Source organism: Mus musculus, chromosome 13 (assembly GCF_000001635.26).
Source record: "Mus musculus strain C57BL/6J chromosome 13, GRCm38.p6 C57BL/6J".
Classification (NCBI taxonomy): Eukaryota; Metazoa; Chordata; class Mammalia; order Rodentia; family Muridae; genus Mus; species Mus musculus.
In genome coordinates this window covers 46,982,326-46,991,208 of record NC_000079.6, presented here as the reverse complement: position 1 = coordinate 46,991,208, position 8,883 = coordinate 46,982,326, and the positions used below count along the sequence as shown (strand labels likewise).

The 8,883-nt window shown below is 46.1% G+C and overlaps 1 long non-coding RNA gene across 1 annotated transcript; it reads left to right on the top strand.

Moving 5' to 3' along the window:
• The first annotated feature begins 570 nt into the window (after positions 1–570).
• Positions 571–1,336, top strand: Gm52038. The gene is made up of 3 exons (XR_003950575.1): positions 571–621; positions 832–943; positions 1,149–1,336. It is a non-coding gene; the product is annotated as a predicted gene, 52038 (long non-coding RNA).
• The last annotated feature ends 7,547 nt before the right edge of the window (positions 1,337–8,883 follow it).

Below are 8,883 nucleotides of genomic sequence, written 5' to 3'. Positions count from 1 at the left end.
CCTTCCTTCCTTCCTTCCCACCTTGCCTCCTTTTCTTTGAGTTAGGGTCTCACTCTGGTGTCCTCATTTTTGTTTTTTGTTTTTGTGTGTGTGTGTTATTTTTGAGACAGGGTCTCTCACTTTTACCTGGAGTTGGGTCAGTTGGTTGGTTAGTGAACCACAGGGACCTGCCTAGCCCTGCCTCTGGAGCACTGGAATTACAAACATAGACCACCATTCCTGGCTTTTCTTAAAGCATTCTTGGCATCAAAATCAGGTCTTCATGCTTGTATGGCAAGCTTCTTACTGGCTATCTCCCCAGGATCTAGAGTCACTATTAGTCTTTTCTTGCCCCATCATAGATTACCATATATTTATTGACTTAAAATAGCATGTTCATTGTCTCTCAGCTCGAAGTCCAGGATGGTCCACACCCACACTATCTCCTCAGGTACTCTAGAATGAGGCCACTGGAATCAAGAGGTGGCTGGGCTGAGTTTTTGACTCAAGCCTGAGCTGGAAGGATTCACTTCCAACTTCTTTTACATTGTTGGCTGAGACAATAAAGGAGCTGGGTTTCTAGTTACCATACAAGGTGCCCATGTCCTCCGTGGCTGTTGGCTGAGGACTACTTACCTACAGGTCCTTGGCTTGTGGCCACCTCTGACTTCAAAGCCAGCAGTGAAGAAACTTCCTGCTGTTAAATCGTTCTTGTGTTTCTCTCTCTCTCCCTCCCCCTCCCTCCCCCACCTCTCTCTCCCTCTCCCCCACCTCTCTAAAAATAAGCCTGTAGTTTTGATACGGTCCATGTGAGTACATTCAGGCTCACTCAGATAACATCCTTTCTTAAAGGCACATGGATCTCCTGCATTACCTGCATCACCTGCTCACTGAGGTGCACAGAGCTCCGAATTCAAAGCTGTGAAGCATGCTGTGTGTATGTGCCAAGGACCAAGATTCTCAGGTAACATGCTAAAATCTGCCTACCACAGATTCTGAATCCCTCGAGGGCTGGAAGTGGATAGAGAAGGTTCTAGAACCTAACACGGTACCTTGCCCATTGAGAGCTTAACCAACATGGTTGATCTGGAGAACACATCTCTGCCACTTTATTTCAAATGGTCCCTTGCTCCTGCCACTCGACGTCCCCTCACTTTTTCTATTTTCAGCACTGATCACACAAGCTGACGTGTTACATATGTGGATTGTCCCTCCCCAGATGCATGGAATCAGAAGTGCTACAGGTTCAAGGCCGTCATATTTGTATGTGTAGAACTGGGTATCTTGCCAAGTTACCCAGAGAAACTATGAGGATGGAGATTGTTGTGATTTTCTGTGAACATGAATAAGGAAAGCTAAAAATAAAAGGCACAAGCTGAAGCCATTTTCCTTAGTCATTCAACAAACTCTGCCCAAGGCTAAGGGCGGAATGTACACATCACATATGTTTTATACACAGAAATGAAAGGCAACTAACTGTGTGTAAGTTTTAAAATAATTTGGGCCACAAAACAAAACTTCATGGTGTGGAATCATCACTGTGGCATAATGTTGATAGATCACAACATTTGTTGATAGATCACAACATTTTGGATTTCCAATTATTATACATACATACATATATATATGTATATGCATATGTATATGTATATATATACATATACATACATATACATATACATACATACATATATATATATATATATATATTTTTTTTTTTTTTTTTTTTTTTTTTTGCTGGCCTGGTAGAAATATTCATAAGGAGGTTGACCTTCATCAGCTGTAATAATCCTATTCACACTCACCACAGAGCACTCCTGAAAGCACTCTTCCAAATCACAAAATGTGTCTGCTGAGTGAGAGAAGATATTTTTTTCTCCATGGAAACAGCCATTTGCCTGCTGTCCTGCCAACGCCCCGAGAAACTATGAGGATGGAGATTGTTGTGATTTTCTGTGAACATGAATGAGGAAAACTAAAAATAAAAGGCACAAGCTGAAGCCATTTCCCTTAGTCATTCAACAAACTCTGCCCGAGACACGGCCGATGTTACTCAGATGCCAGCCATCAAATAACCAAACCAGCAGCGCCACTACTGTCTATTTTCCACCACTGCTCTCGCCAACACATCTTGGGTGTCTCATCTGCCATCTTGCCTGAGGAAGCCTGCTCTCACGCTGGCTGTGGATCCAGTGTTTGCCTCACAACCTTCTGAGACTTCCTCCTGTCAGTCACCCTTAGTGGTCATCTGCTCCACGTGGAGGGGTTCACTGTGACACTCTTATTTTTTTTCTTGATGCACATTGATTTTCACTGTTACAATCCTAAAGCAGGTAGGCCTCAGGTAACCCCGGCTGGCTTCATGCTTACTATATAGCTGAGGCTGGTTTTGAACTCCTTCTCCTCCTGCCTCCACCGCCCAAGTTCTAGAATGATAAGTGTATATCCCTACGCCCAGCTTTGCTTATGACGTCCATGCTAGAGTATCCTTTTAGTAGATCTCAAGGGAATTAGTGGTTGCCCAAGAAACTAGAGATTTATTTTATACTTACAACACATTTGTCACACTGGATATAGCTTAGGGGTTGGGTACTACCCAAAGCTACGCAAAGCTCTGGCTTCTATCTCCAATACCACAGAGATTGTGTTTCTGTATATTTATTATTGCTTTTGTTATAGGGGTTATGGAGTTGGAATCAGGACAAACATGTCACTGGTCACACTGAGCTCCTTATTATTCGTGCCTATTGGGTTACACTGACCCTGACGTGTAGTTGTCACCCCAGAACCTGATGAGTGTTTGGTACTGAGTTGTGTGTGTGTCCTAAGTTAGTATGTTGAAGTCCTAATTCCTAACACCTCACAAACCTGTTCTCTTTGGAAATAGTCTCTGAAGTTGAAATTGACTTAAAATAAGGTCATTCAGGCGGGCCCTCGTTCAATAAGATGAAGTCCTTACATGGAGTGCAAAATGCACACAGAGAAGCGACTGAAAGAACGCACAGGGAGAGGTCAGCCGTCTGCAGTCCAGGAAAGAGGCTTCACAGGAAACCAGCCCTTTGGACACCGTGACCTGAAATGTCCAGCTGCCAGAACCACGAGGCACTGGCTCTGTGCTGAAGCTAAGGTGCCTGTGGCACTCAGACTTGGCAGGACAATGGGCAAATGCACTGAGCAGAGACCTATTGGGAGAAGGTGGGAAGGGGGGGAATGGGGAGAGGGGAAGCAGTGGTGGACGGTAACCCAGCCACAGTGCAAGCAGGACTTGACACAGAGGATAGAGTAGGGCGACTTCAGGCTGTAGCATGTGTCTGACAGCCCCTGAGAACAACGGTGCTTGTTAGAGATGCCCCTGCTCCTGCCTCCAACATCCTGGTCACACTCAGAAAAGGATGGACATGGACACAGTAACAGGCCTCCCTACAGGCTGGGATGACAGCCACTCACTCTCCCGACACAGCAATAGACCGCTCACTCTCTGGAAGTGTGTTCTGCTGACAAGGACCCGGGCAGCTCATCTCTGTGGTCATACAGGTGAGAGTCAGAGAACCCGCCTCAGGCTTTTTCCTCCCCAGGATCTCTTCTCTTCCCTGACTTCCACAGAACCTCTGCTTATTGAAAATCCTCAGGAACCCAGCATGGGCCGAAGGGTCATAGGCCATTAGGTTTCCCATGAGGCAGGGAAACCTTACCTGGCTGGGATTGATGAAATGTGCCTGTAATCCAGCATTTGAGGCAACAAGCGGGAGGCCAACACGGGATCTGTAGTTAAAGGTCAGCCTGGGATGCATAGCAAACCCTGTCTCAAATACCAACAGTGCAAAGCAATAAATAAAATAGAGCTACACATAGCCCTATACCAAGAAAGACTTGAAAAACAGCTTTGCGAGTGTATCAACCTTTGCTTGGCATCCTTGTCTTGATTCTTGGTGCCCACTGCTGTGGACTTCTTCAAGAGAATCATATAAACATGTTATATCACACACACACACACACACAAACACACACACATCGTTGTACAAATAATGCGTATGTACATTTGACTCCTGTATGGTGGTCCACACCTGCAATTCCAGCGCTCAGGAAGCCGAGGCCGGAGAATTGTAAGGTTTACGTCCAGCCTGAACTATATTCTGAGACAGTGTCTCAAAAATAACAACAAAACCAGACAGGGTGATACACACCTTTAATCTTAGCACTCAAAAGAGAGTGGCAGGTGGAATTCTCTGAGTTCGAGGCCAACCTGGTCTATGTAGCAAGTTCCAGACCTGCTCTGATTATGGTAATGAGACCTTGTCAAAAAACCAAAACCAGACCCCAAATCCCCAAGCCCCAACAAACTACAAGTAGCATAAAGTTAAAAAACAAACAGGCATAAAGTTAGAAGCCCCCAAAACCCACCACACAAAAATAGTATAAATTCCTAACCTAGGCTCCACTTTGAGAAACACTCTCTCTTGGAGAGAGGCTGGAAAACCCAGCCCAGCATCCGGGTTCTCGCACCGTCCTTGGCTCGGTCTCATCCTTCTGCTCCTACCTGCCTCGTCTTCCATGTCATGCTCTCTCTCACCTTTAGACGTAACCATTTTCCTTCTCCAGCACTCTTCCAGGTGCCCCTCTTGCTGACTGGCTCCTATTCATGCCAGGTCAGTGGTGACCTAGCTCATCTTCCATGGAGGGATCGAGGCTGGGTTCTGGTTGAAAGTCTTACCAGCTCTTGTGGTCTCATCTCCTTTGGGCGGCTGCCTTCAGAACCATCTTCCATGGGCTGTACTTTCTGTTTGCATAGCTAGCTACATTCCTACTCCCGGCAGGAATGTTTGTTTTGCTTCTGATTGTCACCCTGGTAACTACCATAGGAACTCAGTCTCAGCACTCACGGCACATTCCGCTGAGTCTGGTGGGTGAATGGGGATGCCTCATGGACTCTATGTGTAAAAGGCCCCTAAACATTTTCAATATGCAGGTAAAAATGTACTAAATAGTTACAATGGGGGCAGGTGAGATGGCTCAGCGGTTAAGAGCACTGGCTGTTCTTCCAGAGGTCCCAAGTTCAATTCCCAGCAACCACATGGTGCCTCATGACTGTCTATAAAGGGATGTAATGCCCTCTCCTGGCATGCAGGTGTACATGCACACAGAGCATGTGTATCTTAAATAAATAGATAAATAAATAAATACATACATACATACATACATAAATACATAAATAGTTACAATGTGCTGTGGTTTCTGCTAGCCTGTGTATACATCTCACTCAGAGAAACATTATGTTGAATTATTTCCTAGCAGAGGGTATGTGTCTTTTAAAATGTATTGTTTGTCGCACATGAATAGATGAACCACAACACAACCCACTAGGAGGAAGAGCTGAGAAAATGGTTCCATGTAAGTACACAGCCAGACTGTGTGTCATCACCCAGAACTCCTTGCCATGACCCATTTTAGTAACATCAGAAGCTGAGATTAGCATTTAAGTCCGAGTTTCACACTACTGTAACAGAGTAGCCAAGGCTGAGCAATTTATAAAGGATAAAGGTTTCTTCTTCACAGTCCTGGTGGCTGGGAAGTTAAGGGTTAGGTGGAACCCACAGCTGTTGAGCCTTGCTTGCATATCATTCTATGGGAAGAGGTGTGGGAAGAGACCTGGAGAGGAGGAGACCAGGGGCAAGAAAGAAGAAGAGGGGAAGAGAGAAGAGATGATAGAAGGGAGAGGGGGCAAAGGGATGCAGGAAAGAGAAGGGAAGAAGAGAAGAGGGAGAGACACACAGAGAGGATGAGAGACGCAGTTTGTGAGGCCAAGGACACAGCCCAGCAGGGAAAGGTGCTTGCCCACAAGCCTCATGACCAGGATTCAGTCCTTGGAGCCCACAGGACAGAAGGGGACAATCCCCCCCCCTCTCTGCCTCTCTCTCTCTCTCTCTCTGCCTCTCTCTTTCTTTCTCTCTGTCTCTCTGTCTCTCTCATGCACACACACGGACACACACACACACCAGATTTTTTTTTTGTGGTAGTTTTTTTTTTACTATTGCCTTCACTCATACAGAATCACAATTTGAGGAAGATGAAAAAAAAAAGACTTAACTAAAAATAGCTAAAGGAGTGTTTACACGATGTATTTCATCCTCGTGGGTAGATGCCTGAGGGTTGAGGCAAGTGCCCCAAATTCCTGCAGGGGCATCTAGAGAACAGACATTTAGGGACTCCTTTTGCTTACATGTTGTCCTTTCTTGGTACTAACTTGGTGGGATATCCAGAGCTGGGCTGGGACCCTGGTGACAGCAGGGTCAGCAGCATGCCACAGGGCCTTGTGGGAGTTTTGGGCAAGCACAGACCAGTATGGATACATCTGTCTACACAGCATCCTCATTAGAGACCCAGTGGGGTGCTTGTCTCACACAACCCTTGCTTTAGTTTGTTAGAGGAAAGAAGTCCAGAGTGTGCCAACAGAAAAATATTGACCGGTCGATCAGTCGGTCAGGTTATTTCTGCGGAGTGAAGATTTAAGATGGGCTTGCCTGACAAAGGCTTTGTTTCTACAAGGCAAAGATAAGAGTCACAGAAATAATATTCAGGTTATCAACAATTGGCAACTGTTCGGTTATCTGCAAGCGAGTCCAGCGAGCCTTCATTTATTTAATTAATTGAGCAACTAGTTATTAAAAGTGTTAACCTACCGTGTCTTAAAAAACCAAAACCAAAACCAAAACCAAAACAAAAACAAAAACATGTTAACCTATAAGGTGCGTTTGAAGTTAGAGGGCTGGGGACGTGGCTCAGAGAGTAAACTCCATGTACACAGGAACCTAAGTTAGATCCTCAATACCCACACAAGAAGGTCAGGTGGGCCACGCCTGTAATCCAGGCCTAGGGGAGGTGGAGGCAGCAGGATCACGGGGCTTGATGGCGAGCCAGCCTCGGTGACATGGTGAGCTCCAGGTTCAGTTATGGACCCTGTCTCAAAAACCAAGGTGGAGAGGGACTGAGGAAGACAGCTGTTGCCATCTTCTCCAGCTCCCCTCCCCATGCATATACACATCCCATGCACATATAACACTTGTGGCCGTTTAAATAAGAATGTCCCCGTAGGCTCATACATTTGCATGCTTAGTCATCAGGTGTAGCACTACTTGACAGTCATGAGGATGTGTGGCTTAACAAGGAGGAAGTGTGTCACTGAGCTACCTCTTCAGCACCATGTCTGCTGAGTGCAACCACAATGCTACTGACCAAACCTCTGACACTGTAAGCAAGCCCCAATGAAATGTTTTCTTTTATGAGAGTTGCCACAGTCATGGTGTATCCTCACAGCCATAAACACTGGCTAAGATGATGTTAAATAAATAAACTAGGGGTTTGAGAGATGGCTTAAGAGCACAGTGGTTAAGAGCACTGACTGCTCTTCCAGAGGTCCTGAGTTCAATCCCCAGCAACCACATGGTGGCTCACAACCATCTGTAATGGGGTCTGATGCCCTCTTCTGGTGTGTCTGAAGAGCTACAGTGTACTCATATAAATAAAATAAATCTTTTTTAAAAAGGACATCTTATTAAAAAAATAAAATAAATAAGCTAGGACCAGGGATATAGATCAATAGTAGAGTGTTTGCCTAGAGTGTGCAAGGTCATGATTTCAATCCTTGCATAATCGTGATGATGAAGTAGAAAGAGGAGGAAGAAGAGGAGGAGGAGGAAGAGAGAGAGGAGGAGGAGGTAGAGGGAGTAGAGGAGGAGGAAGAGGGAGAGGAGGAGGAAGAGGGTGAGGAAGAGGAAGAGGAAGAGGGAAAGGAAGAGGAAGAGGGAAAGGAGGAGGAGGAAAAAGAAGAGGAGGAAGAGGAAGACGAGGAGAAGGAGAAGACAGAAGAAGAGGAGAAGGGAGAGGAGGAGGGAGAGGAGGAGGGAGAAGATGAGGAGGAGGAAGAGGATGGAGAGGAGGAGGAGAAAGAGAGGAAGAAGAAGAAAAGGAGGGAGAGAGGAGAGAAAAAGAAGGAAGGGAGTTGATGGAATGGCCTGCAATTCTAACTAGAATGAGGACTTTTTTCCACAAGGTCTGGAGAAGATATGTGGGGAGGATGAGTAGGAATCCAGGAGAGAGTCATTCTGGGCAGAGAAATGAGACTTGAAGGCTCCACCGGGAGACAAGACGGGAGGGCTGTTGGGATGGACAGGAGAGTGGGGAAGTAGGGAGTCCTATAAACCCTTGTTTCATCCTGGGAATGCTGCCAGGTCCTCAACCCTGTGCCTCTCGTGGAACTTATTGACTGTTGATGCCCTCAAGATGTCAGCTGGACCACCCACCCCCTGTACCTGAGGGAGCAACTGCCTTTGCGACCATTTGTCCACAAACAGAAAGCAGGGACAGACATGATGAGTTTCTAACCTCCAACCCAGCACTGGGAGGGGCACAGCCTCTGAGGTGGACAGGCAAGGCTTCCTGGGACATTGGGATGTGACAAAAGGAGCCTTTATTCAGAGAGCCTTGTGTGAGAAGGCACATATGAGGAGCCCACAGTAAAGGCTGGAACCAACTCGAGAGCTGGGGATAGGGAGCAGAGGGGAGCCTGAGTTGCTGTCTCCTTTGTGTTCCCCCCAGGAAGCTGCACAAGGCTCTTCTAGGGAGTTTGAGTCACACAGAAAGCACAGAAACCTCAGGCTTTTTGAGGTCAGAATTTAGCCATTCTCTATATAGCCTGTGACGGGCTTTCCCGGTTAACGCTAACCGATATGATAATTGGCTTTGCTCTTTGCTTATTCATCTGTTCTAGACAACTGAGCTGCTATAATGTCATAATAAGAAGCATGAATATTCAAATATCTCCAAGAGTCTGACTTATTCCCTGTAGTGCTTAACCTGACTCTTGCTCCCTCCCTCCCTCCTTCTTTCCTTCCTTCCTTCCTTTCTTCT